This window comes from Lichenostomus cassidix, chromosome 7, assembly GCF_008360975.1.
Source record: "Lichenostomus cassidix isolate B80296 chromosome 7, HeHo_3.0, whole genome shotgun sequence".
Lineage (NCBI taxonomy): Eukaryota > Metazoa > Chordata > Aves > Passeriformes > Meliphagidae > Lichenostomus > Lichenostomus cassidix.
The window spans coordinates 34,880,751-34,900,910 of NC_139488.1; the positions used below are offsets into that span (position 1 = coordinate 34,880,751).

Sequence of the window (20,160 nt, forward strand, 5' to 3'; positions counted from 1 at the left end):
TTGTGAGGTCCTGGCACAGAGTGCCCAGAGAAGCTGTGGCTGCCCCTGGATCCCTGGAAATGTCCAAGGCCAGGCTGGACAGGGCTTGGAGCAACCTGGGATAGTGGAAGGTGTCCCTGACCATGGCAGGGTTTGTAATGAGATGAGCTTTAACTTCTCTTCTAACCCAAACCATTCTAGATTTCTAGGAGACTGTGATTCTATGAAATTTGGTTCATCTTCCAAAGATGTTTGGTTCCCTATTAGCTTCTCAGACTCATATTTGCTGGACACAAACCCTGTCAGCACCAGATCCTGGCTTATGTGAAGTTCAGTGAATAATTTATACACCAAAACCAGTGTCAGCACTGGAGTGTTGATTCCCTCAGTGGCATTAGCCACATTTATTCAGAGACACCATAGATGAATACTGCTCTGAGGAGGAAAGGAAATTTCACCAGCAAACGTTTTAACCATGTGCTTTCAGTTTAAAACATTTATATTTTGTCAAAGTCTACCTAACTTGTGGACTCATAATGTCACAGAAAATTAAATTATAAATATAAATATGTTAATGACACCTATCAGCCTGTTCCAGGACTAGCATGTTTGACTTCATATACTGTGTACCAAACCACTGTAGGGCAGATGTTCTGCTGAGGGGAACCCAGATGTTGTATCAACATCTGGCTTGTCACTGGCTCCCATGGTGGGTGCTTGGATTAACACCTGAGATACCCACAACATACCTTTCTCTCATTCTGAATATGCCTTTTGCATTTGGGAACTTCCTTCTGGATTTCTTTTTCTTGTTGAAACAGAAATTTCAAATGATGGAATCCTAATTCCAGGTCAAATCTAAGAATTTCAGCTCCAAGCAGTCCCTTTCTCCTGTTTGCTTGCAAGCATCAGGTCATAGCTGTTGCAAATTCTTTCATCCATATTTGTTTCCAAGAAGCAATTAAAATCAGAGCCTTGATAACTTCAGATTATTTTATGTTGGATGTTTCTCTCTGATTTGGCCTTAATTAGCAGCAAGCTCCTGTGTCAGACACATCTTGTATCCATCTAGGAATTGTACAGGAAAGCCTTCAACATCTTGAGGAGCAAGGGCCAAGTTGAACTTACTTTATGCTACCTGATAGCAACTTTGAAAGTTGGCAGCATTTAAGTTATTTTCAGGTTCATTATTTCACTATAAATCTTTACTTTTAATATATTCTGCCCTGTCCTGTAATTTCAGTTGTGTACAAGTTCTGATCTCAAACCTAGGTTTTAATTTACTATTTTTTTCCTGTTAAAAAATAGGATTCTGCTTTTCATTGCCTTGTTCTTTAAAAATCTAGTTGTGTGTACTCCTTACTACAAATTGGGGTATTTATGAATGGTTCTAAATAAAAGGAATGAAAATAACTAATTATAATAATACCACTAAAAGCCATGGCTGGCTAGAAAGTGGAAATCCCTTCCCATTACATATTTTCTCTTTTTAGAAAAGAAATTAATCCAACTCTTGGATGAAAATTGAAAACCACAACATTTTTCATATGAAAGGATTTCCAAAAATATCATCTTTTTAGAAATTCACAATTTAGGTTGCTGATAAAACTGAAATTGATTACAAAAATTTAACCAGTTAAAAAGAAAGCTGTATTTCAGTGGCACAGAGAGAAAACTCTGCAAGCCAACTACTGTTTTTCTTTTCATGGAGAGGATATTTTCTATTAGAAAAGCCATTTTGACAGAAAAGTTCTGATATGGTCGACTAATTAGAGCATCTGGTGCACCCAGCTGGCCTAAGGTAAGAGCAGCTATAAGTATGGAGCAACATTTGCCCAACCCATTGTTTCAGATCACACAGAGAAGAGCCATCAGAGTCTCCAAGAAATGATTCCAAACGTCCTTGCCATGAGCCAGACCTTATTCTTGTCCAGTCTGTGGCAAAAAGGAGGACTGGGACCTCCCTGTGGATGAGGAAAGAGCTTGTTTTCCTGAGAGCATCCAGCAGAGAGACACCACATTGCATGCCACCGAGATTTAGCAAGAGGTGAGTCAAGAGCTGCTTAATCACCAGAAACACGAAGGCTGAGCCTGACCTGAGCATGTCCTGAGCTCTCTGGAGAAGGCCAACCAGTGAGGCATACATGTCTGAGTCCCTTCCAGACATCCTGGTTTCTGTCTTGAGCCTCTAGAAACAAATGAAATTTGTTACAGGAGAGCATTTTCTACTGAAAAGAAAATAGTTTCTAGCTTATAGAATGTTTTGGGTTGGAAGGGACCTTAAAATTATCTCCTTACAACCCCCTGCCATGGGCAGGAACACCTTCCACCATCCCAGGTTGCTCCCAGACCTGTCCAGCCTGGGGCTGGACACTTGCAGGGATCCAGGGGCAGCCACAGCTTCTCTGGGCACCCTGTGCCAGGGCCTCCTCACCCTCACAGGGAAAAATTCCTTCTTAATATCTAATCCAAAACTACTCCCCATCAATGTGAAGCTGTTCCCCCTTGTCCTGTCATTACATGGCCTTGTAAAAAAGTCTCTCCCCATCACTGCAGGCTTCTGTCAGACACTGGAAGGCCAAAATTAGACCCCCCAAAGCCTTCCATTTTGGGGGGAATATTTTGATGGGAAAATTTTGATTTCATCACTCTTGGTAAACTTTGTCACTTCAGCATTTTTTTGGTAAATGTTCAAAATTCACAGATCTGCACTTAAAAAAAAAAAGTTAACATGATGGGATTAGCAGGGATCCTCTGAGCACTGGGTCACTCTCACATCTCATAATTCCATATGTGGATTGATCAGAATCCATCTTCAGCAGCCTCTGGGGCTGCTGTCCTCTTCCATCACTTATCCACATGTTCTTGTGTGCTGGCTGTGGCAGAGCTCACACTGTCAGCTCCCTTTATCAGGCTTCTCCCAAAGCTCATTAACTGCCAGATGATATCCATTCATATTCGGGTTAATTACAAATCTTCTCCCCACTTTTTTTAAGCCCGCTGGTTTATGTACAGACAGAAATTACACCTCAGCCTCTGATTTTTGGGGCTGAGTGAGCCCAGCTCCTTTAATCCCCTCTGATAACACAGCCTCTCCCGTGCTCACCTACAAGTCCCTCCTTGCAGATGTTCTCATCAGAATTAATCTGAACTGATACCAGGTTAACCTGACACATGCTACCTTCCAGAAACCCATATGGCAACACAGCTCATTTTGTATTTTCTTCCACATCCATAGTTTTTCCCTCTTTCTGCTCTCGTGCCCAGTCTTAAACACCATTTTTCCACCTGATCTGCTTGAACTTGCTTGAGATGATCTTTTCTGTTTCCTAAATGCACCTCTGTAAATCCTCATAGGAAATGCCACATGGTGTATTTCAATTGACTCAATTTCTTTAAATTTTACAGTTTCTAGTCCAAGAACAAGTTTGTTATGATGAATTAATCTGTTATGAGGATAGACAAATACATATGAGAAAATGCACTTGTATACACACAGAGAAATAAAATTCATATAAAAATATGTGTTTATATATAAATATATCTATTTTTGAGAAGGGAAGGCTTATAGAAAAATATATAACGAAAATAGAAATGAATTTTAGTTGTCATAATATTTCTGGGTCAGACTTGGGACACAATATTGTCAGAGTGGAGGGAGAATTTGTGGATTGGATTTTTCCTGATCACTAAATGGGAACAAAACAGGAGATAGGATTAATGATTCTTGGAACCTGACCTTATCCACTGAAATAAAGTTACTGTTTGAGTTACACTTATTGCACCTTTGTTTAGTTAAGACTTGCAGCAATCCAGCAATAATGAGTTTTACAAAGCCATTTTTTTCATAGTTAAGCAAATACACAGTTAATTTGAGAAAATTGTATTCAAAGCTCAATAAACATTGATAGGTACAGCAAGTTATTTAGTCACATAAACTCTTTTTAACAAACTACTTTGAATCAACAGATAAAAATAATTCAGAATTAACTTGCTAGACTCAGCCCCTAAGTGCACGCACAGTTTCCATGGAAGTCAGCATGTTGTAGGGCAGAATTTAGTCTGTGTGTTTAATTCATCTTAATCACTATTATTAATTCATAACTACTGTTTCCAGAAATGTATTCAGTTAGTTTTACATTAGTCAAAATCAATTGTATGTGATTTATTTTGATCACTCAAGATTACAATTTTGATGTATTTGCTCTCATCCTGTATGTCAAGCCAGGCAAATAGGGAATGCTCTGCTAAGGGAGAGTCACCTTCTATCTATCGATTTAGTCTTTATTTCCCTTTGTCAGGAATTCACCTATTCTTTGGGACAATCCTGGTGCTGGTAGGTTTTCACAGTGGGATGATGCAGTGGATAATGAAATGTCATTGAAATGTCCAGCTAGCCCTGGAAGAATGACATGGTGGTTGTACCAGGCTGGTGGCCCCAGGTGACACAGGTTCTCTGTAACTAGACTCAGATGTGGGAGAGTTGGCCCAAAATCTGGCTCAGCAGCATCACTCTTCAAACATGATTCAAAATTGGTTGGATCTTACTTCATCCAAACCAGCAGCTTCCCGAAGACCAAATTCAAATTAAGGGTTTAGCTTCTTCTGGACCCCCACCAACTTCTGTGCCACAAGAAACACTATATCCTTCTGCAGACTTGGGGTTTTGGGCAGGCCTGTGATGCTTCTGATATGGAAATTCACTTGGGACAAGTGTTTGGTGCCTCCTGTGATTTCAGAGTGAGCAGAGTGTGACAAGTGCTTCTCCAAGCAGGGCCAATTTTGGACACACAAGGGCACAGAATAGTTAGAGTTGTGAGGGACCTTAAAAATAATCTAATTCCAACCCCACTACCATGGCCAGGGAACCTTTCACTAGAATTTATCCAGCCTGCAGGAACAGTGGCTATAGCATATCTCACTTTTGCAGGTGACTTTCCTGGAGATTATTGTTGGAACAACTTAAAGAATTTGGCCCTTGGTTTACAAATGTAAGTGGTGACTTCAGGTTGAATGAGGGTTTTATTTGGCTGTTTTTCTTTATCATTACACTGAGCCCCACTCACACTGTGTCTCCTTTTTGCACTCACTTGTGCTTGCTGCCAGCTGGACACAGCACTAAGGAATAACCCTGGATGTTAAAGTCCATTCAAATCCAACCCGTGATTATACATCTTCTGAAGACACTCATTACCTTCCCTGCATATCTTTGTCTTTTCTCCCAGTCTTCCCAGTTAAGGATTACTATTTTGCAAAAAAAAATCCCACTCCTATTTTTGTCTCTTTAATGGCATCACCAGCTAGAGACATTTCTCTCTGGTGGAGGGAAGAATCCTGGTGATTAAACCTGGGATTCACTTGAGAGGAACCTCCCTGGCTTTGCACAGCACAGGGCTGTTGTACAGTGAGCTCGATTAAGCTGAATTCATAAAGCTTTAGTGGAATTAAAACAGCATGCTCCGTACCAAGATGCCTTCACTTCCTGTGCCTTAATGTTAAATCCTATAGCATTGTGGATCTTAAAGATGATTGAGTTATTTTTAAACCACTGGATGTCTTCCAGTCACTCTATTTCACACTGGATTAATTATGTAAGAATACTGACTTGTTCGTCACTAATGTTACAACTTTTAAAAACAACATGCTGTTTAAATTCAAGCTTGGCAACTCTTGCCTGAATCCCCTCAAATTTATGGCACCACACCCATAGCATAATAAAATCTTTAGTGGTCCTTTGTCTTTTAGCTTGCCTTCTATTTTTTCTCAAGGGTGTTTTATGCTGGAAGATGCATACAAAAGTTGTCCAGATGTTATTTGTATCAGAGCAGGGATTTCAGTCCAGCTATCTGTGGTTGCAAATGTTTATTTTAATGGGTTATTGTGCAATCCTTGCTGTGTGGACCTCAGTGGCCTTATATGTATGTTCTCAGCCATGCCAGCACATTGCTTTTGGAGATATTATTTTAGTCCAATGGCCCTGGGAATGGTCCCTGGGGGGAACAAAAAATGTAACACCTGTAGGAGCCCAGGCGGTGTTTTGGCCGAGCTGGGTGCGAAGCCGGCGGGATGGTGGGCGGTGGGTGGGAGCAGGGATGAGACAAAGAGCTCAGCCTGACCACCACGGGATGTGCTGGGAGTTTATTTTACCCTGGCTGTTGCAACAAACAGAAGGGTGGGTTTATCAAACATTTTTGGGAGCCTCGTAAAATCCTAACCGATGTTTCCTTGATACTGGGATAAACTGTTTATCTCGTAACTAAAACCGCGCCATGTGTACACCAATTAGGGCGGCGGATTTCAGCTCATTAAGATGAATTTAAGATGCTAGTTTCATTATGTGCTGTAAGGACTGTGAGGGGTTGCAGGAGGAGAATATCTGCAGAGCTCGGAGCCTTCCAGAGAGCCTGCGAGATGAGCCAGGCAGTGCTCAGTGCTGAGGGCTCATCTGCAGGCTCTGCTCTACCTGTCTGGGTCCTGTTGGGACCAGGGTCTTTCATGGCAATGAGTTTAAAGCTAAATTTGCATGCTAAAAGTGCCCAGCCTTGCATTTCCAAGAAATGTGAGCAAGCAAGATGACGGCAATTAATGACAATGACACTCATTTGCACATGCAAAGAATCAAGACCATTTAACCTTTAAGAGAAAACAGCTATTATATTTTAATGTTGTTTCATGTATTAACAGTCACATATTATTTTGATGTGCTTAATTAATATAAATAAGCTTAAGCCATTATACTGTCATTTAAACCCACATAATTTCCTTTTTGTAGGAATTTGTGTGTAATTTACACTGTTGCATTCAGCTCCCAACGTTCCAAGATCATGCTTCAAATAATTAGATTTCAAAAATACAATTGGAATTGTTCTTTGTCTTTTGATTTTCAGCAGTAAACACATTTTGAACTTCTCAATAATAAGGACCAGGGGCTTGTTTTTAAAAGCCAAAGTCGATGTTTTGAAGCATTATATTATTCCTGGAGCTTGGGCTTTGGTTAAATGGCCTGGTGAAATGGGTACCATCAGCAGTACAGACCTTGTTTGTAATTCTGCCCAACCCCGCTTGTTTTCAACACTGTTCAATTACACTGGGCTTTTCCACTAGGAAATTAGTCCAAATAACTATCTTACCCTCAAATTGAAGGTATCATATCAGTTGTGAGTGGCATCAATCTTGCCACGGAGATGACTTAATTTGGAGACACAGGAAGCAGATAACAGATGGCCTTTTATAAATCTGGGGCTGGGATGGGTGTTAAATATTTGTGTTCATGAGATTGTAGAGTTGGGGGAATATGGGATGTGGCCTTTCTTTCCCTGCTCATGATGCATCTCCTGTAATGCCTCCTCCCTAGTACTGGTCCCCCAAACAAAACAACCAAGATATTTAGTCTTGGAGCTCCTCCATGCCAGGGAAGTCCTGGTTATAATAAAGGGCAAACCCTTTCTGAGAGCCCATGGTGATTCACTTGCATGAGATCCAGCTTTCCTTTGGTTTTCCTTTTGGGGGGGAGCTGCAGCTCTCAGTGCTCCTGAGGTCACTCCACCTGTGGGTCGTGGTGATTGAAACCCTGCAGCAACGCCTGGGAAAAAACAAATCCCCATCTCAGGTCTTGGCAGGCAGCTAGGAAATCAATTGCTTTTCATTTATGTTCTGTAGAAAGTAAATGCATTTGTAAATTTGAAAGCAGCTGCTGACGCTCAGCAGTAAACCAAACCGATTTTGTTTTACAAAACCTTTGCTGTTTGGTCTTAACTAGTGGAGTTGCGCATGAATCCACTTCGCATTGCAGGGAAGATTTTGTCTAGCTGCCTCTGTGACATATGGTAATGCTTAGTGTGTGCTGTATGGCCTGGAGCCATACCACTGCAGCCTGTATGCTCCTCAGATCTCCCAGGCTAAGGGAATCGGGATGAGACAGTGCTTGAATGCAAGGGACCTCCTAGAAAAAGTCAGAGTGCAGCTTTTTCTGCCGGTATGAGGACAGGATGTTCCTCCCTCAGGGCTGAAGCAATTCCCCACACGGGGCTAAGGTGACTGTGCTCTCCCAGCCATAGCTTTTTGGACTCAGATTATAAGAGACCACTAATGCATCATAAAAGATCTCACAGCTCTCAGCCATGGGAAAACAGCAAACAGTCCCACTTCCCAAGGTAACCCAGAGGAAGTGGTGGCGTGGAGGAAAGCACTGTGAGACCTTTTCTCATCTTGTTCCTGGGGGGAGGACATTCCCATTACCACCTTCTTTTTCAGGGTGCAGCTAACCCTGCTGAGCAATCGCTGCTTGTTTCTCACACAGATTGCTCCCAGGCTCCCTGGGAAACAGAGAGAAATCCAAGAGCACCCTCAGCACAGCCCGGGGGGCACAGAAACCCACGTGTGTCGGGGTGGGAAAGGAGGGAAGGAGCATGGCTTGCAGGGAGGCTTTGCAGCCTCTTCTTGGCGATGTTATTAATTCGTTCTGGGACGTTGGGAGACTCGTTTAACCTCTCTTTGTCTCAGATTCAAACCTCTACAAGCAGTTATTATAACATTTGGCTGCATTATGGCATTGTTGAAAGGCTTAATTAAATTAAGTGTTCCGAGATCTTTGAATGAAAGGTGCTATCCAAGTGAAAGCCTGTTGATGATGATGACTCCAAATTATGAGGCCAAGTCCTTCACAAGTTTTCCTCAGTCCTTGGTTAGACAAAGCTATTTTTAAATGCTGTATTTGATGTAGCATTAAAATTGTTTGGGGAGTGCCATGTGTATAGACATGACATCTGACCCACAGTGGGAGGGATTTGTCACTGGAGGATTTTAATAGCAGCAAGTAACCCCACAGCATCCACATGCAGGCAATTGTGCTGGTCACAAGCAATTTTTAATTGTTTGTTTGGTTTGGTTTTTGTCAATTTATTTGAAGACGTTTTTTGGGAAGAATGGCCAGGACTGTTAGTTATTTCAGGAGAAATGCTGTCTCAGGTGGGAAATTAAAAGGAACTGCTCGATCAAAGTTCATAGGCGTCGCAGCCAAAAGATGCATAAGCAGATGTCTTCTGTCTTCCAACCCGTCAGTACCTCCCTGGGAGGACAACGTGCAAAGTTTGGGGCTTTCACTAGGTGCTATCTTACCAACAGCAAGAAGGAAAACATGCAAACGTAATTTTTAAATTTTTATTCCTTTGCAACTTATGAAAAAATTCCTATGCTTTGACAGGAGGGCTGTATCCCTAAAACTTCTGTCCCTTCTTCCTACCAAGCTTCTCTTCACCTGTTTCTTCAGCTCACCTTTCCCTCTACCAGAATCCTTGCCACCCTCATCCACAGCATTTTTTCTCCTTTGGCATCTTTTCCTCTGAATTTGATTAGTTTTCCTGACTGCTTTTATTGGGAAGCTTTGTCCCCCAGTATTACCCTGTAACCACAACAGGTCACTTGGCCTCTCCCTCCTGCAATCCTGAGCAATTTATCAACCCTTCCAAGCCTTTCCCACCGGTTTCTTCTTTTTTTCCAGTTTCCCTCTATTGTACGAAACTCACCTTAGCAAATTCACCAGGAACACAAGGGTGAATCATAGAGTTGTAAAAGTTGGAATAGACCTCTAAGATCATGGAGTTTGAGATGTTATGAGGATATTTTAAATGGACTAATTGCTTTGCTGGATACCACAGGCACAGCACCACATCTAGCTGGGGATTCTGGGCTCCTTAAAGGTCTGCTTTACAGCCTATTATATAATGTGTGATTCTTTCAATAGACAGGAAGGATGGTATTTTGGTTAAAGCCTCCAGGAGATCAGGATTCAGCTTCTAGCTCTGCACGCTTCCTGTGTGGTTTTGGGAAAGACACTTTGTGCCATAACTCCCCATCTGCAAACTAAAGATGATATTACATCCTGTTTCTCACCTTCTCCCTGCAAGCTCTGTAAAGCTGCAGAGCCTGTAAGCACTGTAGAGCAAATAATGTCATTTTTTTATGCAACACTCCCCACAATAGTATTTCAGTCTCAGCTGAAGACTAATGACTATTGCGGTGTTAATAACAAATAATAATTGTAATCACACATAAGTCTTTCAGCTTTACTTGCACTTAAGGTTGATTCTTCCAGACTTTCTGCAAGTTTACCTTAGGACCAGCCCGAGCAAAAAATAATCATATCAAACTGTGCTAAATAAGGTGGATTTCTTTTCTCGTATATATTCTCTGTATTTGCTGAAGGACAATGAACAGTAGACTTAAGACCATCAAACTCATTTCACCTTTGTAATATTTAAACTAATTAGTCTCAGAGATGAAAAACGCATTGCTCAGATTCCAGATAATCTTAAACAAAACACTTCATGCTGATTTTATTCTGCTTCTATCTGTGCAAAGATTAAACAAAACCCACAGTTGGTTTCATCTGCCAGGCTCTAAAAAAAAATCATGTCACAGAAAGAGAAGGGGGGAAAATAAATCCAAGGCAAGGTTTGCAGTGCTCTGAGTTTGCTCATCCTTAGTTTATCTTCTGCAAATGAGCATGTATAAAACAGTCCACCTACTGTTCTAGTTGCTACGATATAATGCAGTTCCACTGAATGATCCTGTTAACCTAACCTTCAATTTGCTGGGATTTGAACTCTGAATTACAGCTTACTAACATAGTTTAACAGCTGGTACAAGGGCTTCTTTTGAATTTTTAATCACATGAATTAAAGATTGCTGGAGATGCTTTTCAGACCTCCACTAGCAGTGATCCAATGTACAGAAAGACAAGTATAGGTAGCCCCATGAGGATTAAGAGCACAAAGGTACTATGGCTTGTGAAGCTATGCTGCACTCTTTGCTTGCCAAATTAGGAATACTAGTGCAAATTATTCATGTGAAGATAAATTCACATTATGGCTCCAAATGGATTTAAAACCCCCTTTTTAGCTGTCATTTTTATACACTGTGCATCACACGGAGCACAGGTTTTGAAGATAAAGCTTAGTTTAGCAAAATATTTCTTCTGTTCTGTGCATAAAGGGAACACAGACACACACACACGAGCAAGAGAGAGAAAGAAACATATATAGAGTGATTGCAACTGATATCTGTAATGCAGTGAAAACAAACATGACCGTCTGTGGATGTTTCAGGGTGGATGTAATCATTTGTTGCCGTCGTACGGCGTGCGGAATGTGTGTGTTTAGATTCTGCACTCTTTGTGTCTCCCGTTATTTATTCCAACAGGATCTTTCTTATTGAGGATATTTCTCAGGGAAAGGGGGAGAAAAAAATGTAGTTCGACTGGAAGCTTCTCTACCCTAACACGCCAGCTGATGAGTGCTGTGAGAACTTGGGAAAACGGCCCCTGCCTCCCAAGTTCACTACCCCTGCAAGCCTGGAGATCAGCAGAATAAAGTGGATGGAGTTGTTTAAACAAAGTAAGTAGGGGGAGGGAAAAAAAACCTTAAAAAAAAAAAAATTAGGGCAGCAGGAACAAGAAAGCATGTTGCTTCTTAATTATGCTGTGTTCTCTCTCTAATGGATTGGCCTCCCCACACGCTCTAAGTAAAGCAACTGGCATGTGGCATCCTCTGCAGCGAGAGGAGCAGTGGCAAGTGTACAGCTGTTCGTGCTGACACACAGGTGTTGGGCTTTTGGATCTGTTCGCTAGACAGATTTTTAAGGGTGTACGGGGGAATCATCTGCAGTTGTTGCACAGAAAGTGAGTTGTCCAAGAATACCGGAGTTAATTATTATGTAAATCCCACTCCACAGCCAAAGCTCAGGGCTGCAGTTGGAGCTGTGCTCCCCCCCACTCCCTGCCAGCTCTGGGGCACTGATTTCCTTGCTGTCCCCTTTCCATGAAGGGCTGTTGGGAGCTGGCAGCGATGGACAGCTGTGACAGCAGAGGCAGGAAGGTCAAGTGGGGATGAGCAGCCAGGGTGATCCCTGCCCCTCTCAGCTGCCACGGGATATCTGGGAACACAGAGGTGGCCATGCCAAATCACTGAAGAGGTGATGCTGAAGCTTCAGGGATGCTTTTCCCAGTCCTCAGGGAAAGCCTTAAGAGCAGCAGGTGGGGAGAAAGTTCAGGCAGAGCTTTAGCAGTTTATTGTCCTTTTATCAACAGGACTTGCTCTGCACTGAGAGCTCATGCTGCACTAATAGCTCTGAACACCACGGTGGTTTTGGGCAGTGTGTAGCTGGGGTAGAGTGGAAATTAGAGTGGAAATCAGGAATATCATCTCCTACCAAACTCCCTCTGTGGATAGGCAGGGATTTGTCCTTTCTCTTTTGCAAGCCTCTTCATCCAACGGGGCCTCAGTTTCCTCAACTAACAAGTTATTTGATTTCATCAAATAATAAATGTCCTGGAAATACAGGGCAGGATGCCATGTTTTCTGTAAAGTACTACTATGTATAAACCTTTATATTTTTAACGGTCTTTACATTATTAATGAGCTGTCAAATGAAGCAGAGGTGTCAAAAGTGGTTGGAGGAATGTGAGGAAAGTTGAAAAGGGTTTTGAGCAACCTGGTCTAATAGGAGGTATCCCTGCCCTTGGGGAGGGGGTTTGGAAAGAGCTATCTTTCAGTTCACTTCTAACCCAAACCATTCTGTGATCTCAATATGAAAGGTCTTGATGTGCCAATTGCTCCTCCCTGTTGCCTCAGGGCTCCTGGGGTGGATCAATGGGCAGCTGATGAGTTTACTCCTCACCTGCACCCAACGGCTCAAAGGGACAAACACAATAACTTCCTATTTGGCTAATTTTAGATTAAAAAATCTATTTTGCTAGGAATTAAATTTTGGGTTGTATGCTCTGGGACGCCTGGGTTATGGATTTGTGTCAGCAGCCCTGCCAGGTGTCTGTGACTCTCTGCCTCCTGCTGCCGTGATGGGCTCTGACCTGCCCAGGTTGCATTGCTCTGGTGGTGGCTGAGCATCTCTCTGAGGGGCAGCACCAGTGGAACAGCAGGAGCAGCATGGGCAGCCTCAATGCTCTCCTGTAATGCAGATTTGAGTGATGAAACCCAAGAATGCAGAGCAGCTGGGAGTGGGTCTCAGAGTGCTGATAGTGGGCAAGCTGGGGAGTATCACATTTCTCCCCTGGGAAAAGGCGTTTTTTCTCCTAGAGTTAAGTCTTTTGTTTTGTTTGTGTATTCTGCTCTTAGTTTTGCTCTTTTCCCCGAAGCTGACAATGGGAAATAAATCAAATTCATCTTTTTTTGCTCACAGTTTCCCAGGGAAGAGAAGAGGAGCACCTCAGCCCATCCTCCCGTGATCTCCTGAGCCGTGGCAGCCACCCTCTCTCTCCTGGCCCAGCATCGCCTCGCAGCTCCAGAGCTCTGGATATTACCATCCATCACAGCAGCTCCGGTTCCAGCGCTTGCTAAACGCCTGAATTTCCCGCTGGCTCGATGAACAGCTTTCAGCTTGTGGTACATTACACAGCCACCGGGTGAATGGGGCTGAGCGTTCCTGTTTGGCTGCGAGCGCCGCGTTCACCTGAGCTCGCTGGCAGGATGAATAGTTCACCGCGGTTCTGGTGCTAACCCCCTTTGTGAACTAGCAGTGAGCCATGTACCTTATTACAAAGGCCGACAGCTCCCTGGAAACTTAAATCCACTCTTTTTCCCCTTCCCTACCATAGGGAGCTGTAAAAGAAAAGGACTTGGTTGGTAGGCATGTAATATAACAAAAACCCCTCTGTTGTGGCAAGATCCAGACTCCCCAGTAACAATGGGGATTATGCTCTCGCATCGAAAATGCAGTTGCTAGTTTTAACTGCAGTACCTTATTACAGATTCCTACGGAGTACATTTATGTCAGGGGCTTGGATGTTTGACTTAAGTCAAGCCTGGTAGCAAAGAGAGCTCGGCAACCTCTGGTTTGACTTTTTTTTTTTTTTTTTTAATAATATGGATGGAAAAGATGCAGCTCGATATGCTGCTTTGGTGCTACCTTCCCCCAAACCACTTCTCAGAGAGCTTTAAATAGCCTGACACTGGCACCGGGCAGGAGCTGGCAGAAGAATAGATTTTTTCATCTGATGGCTCGCCAAGGTTGTTTTCAAGAAGGAGAAGTAGAAGAAGAAGGGGAAAGAAAAAACCCAAAAAACCCCTTTTGCATGCCAGTCATTCATTGCCTGCCAGTTCCCATGGTTCTCCAATGGATGGTAGCCACAGAACTATTCAAAGTACAGTAAACACTGAGGAAAATGAAAAGAAACTCATGGAGCAGAGAACAGAGAAGGAAAAAGAGTTGGATATGGGATACATGGTAGTAAGAGTCACTTAAGGATTACTTTAGGGTGTACCACGAATGCTTCCCTCATTGCCAGCTGTAGCTGGAGGGAGGACCTACCTCACTTCTGCAGGGTGGGGAAACCAGCTGATGTCACAGCAGCTGGGGGCAGTGGGGAGGCAGTAACTCTGGGGTATCTGAGGTAGTCCTGGGGTATCAAACATGGAAAAGAGGGCTGTTTACAACGTCATTCAGGCACACTGGGGATAAGTATGTGCAGTCCTTTGCATGGACTGCAAGTCCCAGGGAAAGTGTTCCATCACTGTGCTTTCTTCTTTTCTGCTCTTTCAGCCTCTGGAGTGAAGTAAATGTAGGGTAATTTTAATTTTTATTTTTTTTTTCCATGCAATAAGTCAGGGAAGAAAAAAAAAGAGAGGAGATGAAGTGTGACATCCCATCCCTGGAAGTGCCCAAGGCTAGGCTGGAGAGGGTTTGGAGCAACCTGGTCTAGTGGAAGGTGTCCCTGCCCATGGCAGGGGATAGAATGAGATGAGATTTAAGGTCTCTTCCAACCCAAACCAGCCCATGATTCTAAGTCTTGTAGCTTCCCTCCCACCTGATGCATTCACATGATTTTTCTTACCTCCAGGGTGGGGGAGCTGGACATGGAGATGTCTGTAACGAGACCACTTGTGCAAGGGAGATCTGCAATGTCTTCTGTGGGACAGGAGAGGTGATGTACCAGAGGAAACAGAATTATCTCATTCAGAACAAAACTTTTATAGAGATACAGAGTTTATTATTGTGGATGTTTCTGATACAGTTAAGCATGGGAAAGGTACCAGGATGGGTCAAAATTTCCTTCCCTGGGAGTGGTACAAGGTGTTTTCCATATTGATTTTCCTTTAATGCTTTCATTATAAAATCTCTCTTTTCTTTGACAAGCTGGCTGAAACCCTAGATATTTATTTGCTGTTTACCTTATGAATTACACAAATCAAACAACAGATGATTGGATCTGAGGATAGCTTTCCACTGACTCATATGAAAAGATAATGGAAAGTCCTACTGCCCTGGGATAGTTCTGAAATTCATTTCTCTCTTGAGCTCCTTGTGCCTGAAGTTGGTAGTTAAGACAGATATCATCTCCTGTGACTTTTCCAATTCCAGTTACTCTTCCAGGTGCCAAGGGAAGGTCTCCCCTGCATTCCTGTGTGTGGCAAGTTGTCCCCTGCTTTTGTACCTCTGTGTGAAATGAAAATTCAAAATAAGAGTTACTTATGGTATCAAGCTACACATTGTTTAGGAAAAGAAAACAGACACAAAACCCCCCCAAAACCCCCCAAAATCAAACCAGCCATTCTCCAAAGGAAGAGAAAGCTGCACTTGGAGAAGAGGACTCTTGAGAAGAGCAATAAGAGATTATAGGTGTCTAGAAGTCTGACTCTTGTGAAGATAAGGAAGTGAAAATCTTAGCAGTTTATATTTCCCTAAAGCCGTGGAAAGTCTTTGTACTTGAGCAGAGCAGCTTTACAAGCAGCAGGTGACAGGTAATGAAGAGCATCTGCACAAATCTGAGGACCTTTAGACTTTGAGGGTCCTGGTGTTCCCCAGGAAGGTGAGACCCTCAGTTCTGTGCCATCACAAGGTGGGTGCTGGGCTGGCTGGGGACCTCTGGGGTTTGCTCAGCACTTGCTCTGTGTTTGTGCAAAGAGCCGAGGGTCCCAGGGAGACCCCCATTGTCTCACCTGCTCCCTCCCCAGCTCCCTCACCCCTCTCTCACACAGCTGCAGCCCTGATTCATCTCTGTTCCCATGCTCTCCTCGCCAGTGAGAGTGCAGCAGGCACCTGGTGTGCTAAATAATCCTCAGCAGTAGGCTCAGAGACCATTAACTCTTCCGTCACCACATCAGCGCGTTCTGCAGAGCACATGCCTGGCAGTGGGAGAGGATCCCACAGGAAAGCGGTGGAACACCTGGTTTTTATTGAAGTGGTGTATTCAAGGAGCATGATATTGCAGATCTAATGTACAGGGCAGCCTGTTTCAGAGCAGGGGGGAGAAAAGGCAGCCTGAAGTGTGTGTGGGTCTTCTCAAAACACCTGCAAGCAATATTGGAGAGGACAGATGTGAGAAGGAGATGAGAAAGGGTGAAAGTGTCTTGATCCCCACCTCAGCTGCAGGAAGGCAGGGAGCAGCATCAGGGGAGTGTTTCAGGGAGGTCAGGCTGAGCAGCAGGAGGCTGAGAGCTCCCTTTGAATCACTAGAACCAGAGGTTACTGTCAGCCTGGCTGCTCCTCAGTGCTGCACATCAAAAGGTTGGGATGTGGAGTGACCCTGTCAGGAGACAAGGAGCATGATCCGCTCTGCACATCGTGGTTGGACATCAGGAAGGATTTCTTCACTGAAAAGGTTGTTAAGCATCAGAAAGGGCTGCTCAGGATGCTGGTGGAGTCCTTGGGATGTTCCACAAACCTTAGAGCTCTGAACTAGTTGTCAGGGTGGTGTTTGGTCAAAGGTTGGACTTGATGATCTTGGATGACTTTTCCAACCTAAATCATTCTGTGATTCTTTGATCCCTGCAACTGTTTCCTCCACCACAAGGTTTCCATTGGTTTAAGAGGCTCCTGCCCTTCTGTGCCCTCCTTTCAAGAAGGATAGGGCTTTGTACCACTTTAAAAAGTACACAAGAGAAAGGAGAGTCAACAATGACTCTCTTTTGGACCTTTTTCTGACTCTCTATGCTCTAGGAAATGAGGCAGTGGGTGGAATGCACTTGATGCAAGCATGCCTACCTGTGACTCCACACTTGTGCACCAGGTTGTGCACTGGCCCTGTGGAGCTTCCTTCACTCTCCTGATGATTTATAGGGGAATTGGCTGCAGGAAATACAGATAGAAAAAGTCTGCTGTCCTACAAAATAGAGTAAGTGCTGCATGTGTCTGAGGGGAAGGGCCTGGGGTCTGCAATACACATTAAAAATAACAACAAAAAAGTTCCGCATGCTGAGAAAAGAGAAATCTGCTCATCTGGGACCAAAATCTGACTTTGTTCCTGAGATGATGAATAATTCAAAGTGCCAAACTGATGTCTGAGTAGTGAAGTGTGGGTGCAGACCTCTCACTTCCCAATGCACCTGCTGTGGCTAACTCATTGATCTGGATGACCAGTGCAATTCAGGGCCACAAAGTGCTGGGAGGGAGACAGAAAATCTTAAATACACCTCAGAAATTATGAGTTAGAGTAAGGTATTTAAAGCTTAAGAGAATTTGGCAGTGTCTGTGGCTGTTCTCCCCTTCTTTCCTTGGTCCCAGCTCTGTGCCATGTTAACGTGAGCAGGAGAGGTGGCCCTGTCAAGCTTTCAAAAGGCAGAATACTGAAAAGGTCAGAGTAGTAAACTATGACAGAGCATGTAAGTCATTCTCATTCTAATATTGCCTCTGTAATGAGAACGAGAGCAGAGCAAATTATTGTGAAATATGTTGTAAAACTTGGGAAAACGTAGTTATATTGCTGCCTAAGTTCTTTAATGACAAGTGGATTCTGTGTGTGTCTTTATAAACATGCTCTGTAGCTTGAAGGAGGCTGAAAGAAAAAGATTTGTGGCAATTTCCATGGTAACTATTCATTTTTCACCCCAACTGCATAAGGAAAACTCACATTGCTGCAAGGTTGGGAGAAACTGCAGAAAACTAAAGAGCTTGGGGATTTTGTTTGATTTTTTGTTTGTTTGTCTTGTCTGTTGTTTGTTTTAATTTAGGGTCTGTCAAAACTTTGGCACTAATTCCTGTCATTGGAGTAACATGAATTTGAGGGTGAAGTATTTTTACTATATCCAGGTCCATGTAAGTCACAAAAGTTCTATGCTCTATAATTTTATTGCTGGTGATACCTGGACTAGTTTCTCGAGATGCTTCTTTTGCAAAAATTTGGGTGACTGATAAAAAACAACCCCTTACAGATTCATGAGGACAAAACAGCCCAAAAAATGGTGATGTTGGGAGCACTGGCTGGTAGAAGAGCTTAAAGCAAAATAAAAAAAAATAAAGATTGAAGAAACACCTGTGGAGGTAAGTTCCAATTAATTCTGGGTGTTCATTTGTGGGTGATTGCTGTGCTGAAATAAATGCTTCAGACCCACTGTCCATCCCTGCAGGGGGACACCAGACCAAGATGGTTCACTGCTGCTGAGTGAACAGGATTTCCTTGGAACAGAAGAGGAAATGTCCTCAAGTTGTGCCAAGGGAGTTTAGGTTGGACATAGGGAAAATTTCCTTGTTGTAAGGGTGATCAGGCATTGGAACAGGAGGCTTAGGGCAGTGGTGGAATCCCCATCCCTGGAAGTGTTTAAAAGCTGTGTCAATGTGGCACTTGGGGACATGGTTAGTGGTGGCCTTGGCAGTGTTGGGAAATTGATGGACTCAATGATCTTAAAGATCTTTTCCAACTTAAGCAGTTCTATGATTTTATGTTTCTGTCTTACTCTGGCAACCTGCAGCCTTTTATGCACTCAGAGATTTAAATAAAGTAGATTGTGGGTTGATTTCTGTAAACCCTGGAAAACTCCACTTGAATGAGTTTACAAGCTGGCTTTTGTCAGTTTGGCTATTCTTTGATATCTGAGATTGCAAATGAAAATACAAAATGAAGTGAAAGTTGCACCAAATATGCAGTATGTCATTTATACCAGGGAAGATGGAATTTCTGAGTGAACTGCACACGTTCAGGGCTTTGATCTTCAGGTGGGAGAGACCACAGGCAGAAAGCACTGATGGCTTTGCAAAACCAAGCTGTGATCCCAGGAAAACACCTGGGATATATTCTGGCTCAGATGATTCACAGAGACAGAGGGAAACAGGCTCTTTGCTCATCTTGTTCCACCCCCTGCCATAGGGAGGGACACCTTCCACTATCCCAGGTTCTACCATGCCCCATCCAGCCTGGCCTTGGACACTGCCAGGGATCCAAGAGCAGCCACAGCTTCTCTGGCAAATCTGTGTCAGGGCCTCCTCACCCTCACAGGGAAGAATTTCTTCATAATATCCAATATAAACTTGCCCTCTTTCAGTTTGAAGTTGTTCCTCCCTGCCCTATCACTCCAGGACCTTGTGAAGAGTCTCTCTCCATCTTTCTTGTGGGCTCCCTTCAGGTTGAAGGCTGAAATTCAATCACCCCAAAGTCTTCTCATGTGTAGACATGTGACAGTGACTGTTCTGAGCTGGACTAAATGTGGGTCGGTTGGACTGAAGGTCCCTCAATGCCACTGCCACTTCTGGCACTCTCCATGAAATCAGGACAAAGGACACCTCCCTGGATTTGTTTGAAACACTTTTCTGGAAAGTAGTGACTCAAGATGGCTTTTGTTGGGAACATCTGGGATTTGGTTTCAGGCTCAGCTGTAGTGGATGTGAGAAAAAGTGTGTCTTCATGGTTAATTTTTAGCTTATGTGACAACATTTAACAGGGCTGTTGAAATGTTTAAAAGATGGCACATACATAAGTGTTTGTGGCTCCTCAGTTGGGGAACAATCTGCTCTGACCACAGCATGAACTTGATTTATTTGAGAGGGCTGGAGTACCACAGGACACCAGAAACTCCTCGATCTAGAGGTTTTCAGCTTTTGGCAGAGTTTGCACAGGAAAAAAAACATGTGAAAGCCTGTGGTCCCCTTGGCTTTTGCAGGGGAAGGTGGGGGTTTGGAGAAACCCACTCTCACCCCACACCTCACCTTGGCAGGAAGCTGAATTCCTCCAAGAAGTCTTTATTCAAAGAACATGAAGCACAGGACTTGTTTCATAACCAGATCATGGCCTTCAGAGGGAAGTACTGAACTACAGAATCTGCCATAGCAGGGAACTACCTCCCCTCATATGAATTGGATTAAATAAGTTCTGACTGCTCCAAAATACCAGGCTAGAGGTGTACTAAATATCCAATGGGAACTGTGTGGTGCTGCAAGGGTTAACTGGAGCATCAGTGG

The 20,160-nt window shown here is 43.4% G+C and overlaps 1 long non-coding RNA gene across 1 annotated transcript; it reads left to right on the plus strand.

Moving 5' to 3' along the window:
- Nucleotides 1–10,890: 10,890 nt before the first annotated feature.
- Nucleotides 10,891–18,319, plus strand: LOC146434943 (uncharacterized). The gene is made up of 4 exons (XR_014853556.1): nucleotides 10,891–11,372; nucleotides 13,174–13,376; nucleotides 14,831–14,914; nucleotides 18,141–18,319. It is a non-coding gene; the product is annotated as an uncharacterized LOC146434943 (long non-coding RNA).
- The last annotated feature ends 1,841 nt before the right edge of the window (nucleotides 18,320–20,160 follow it).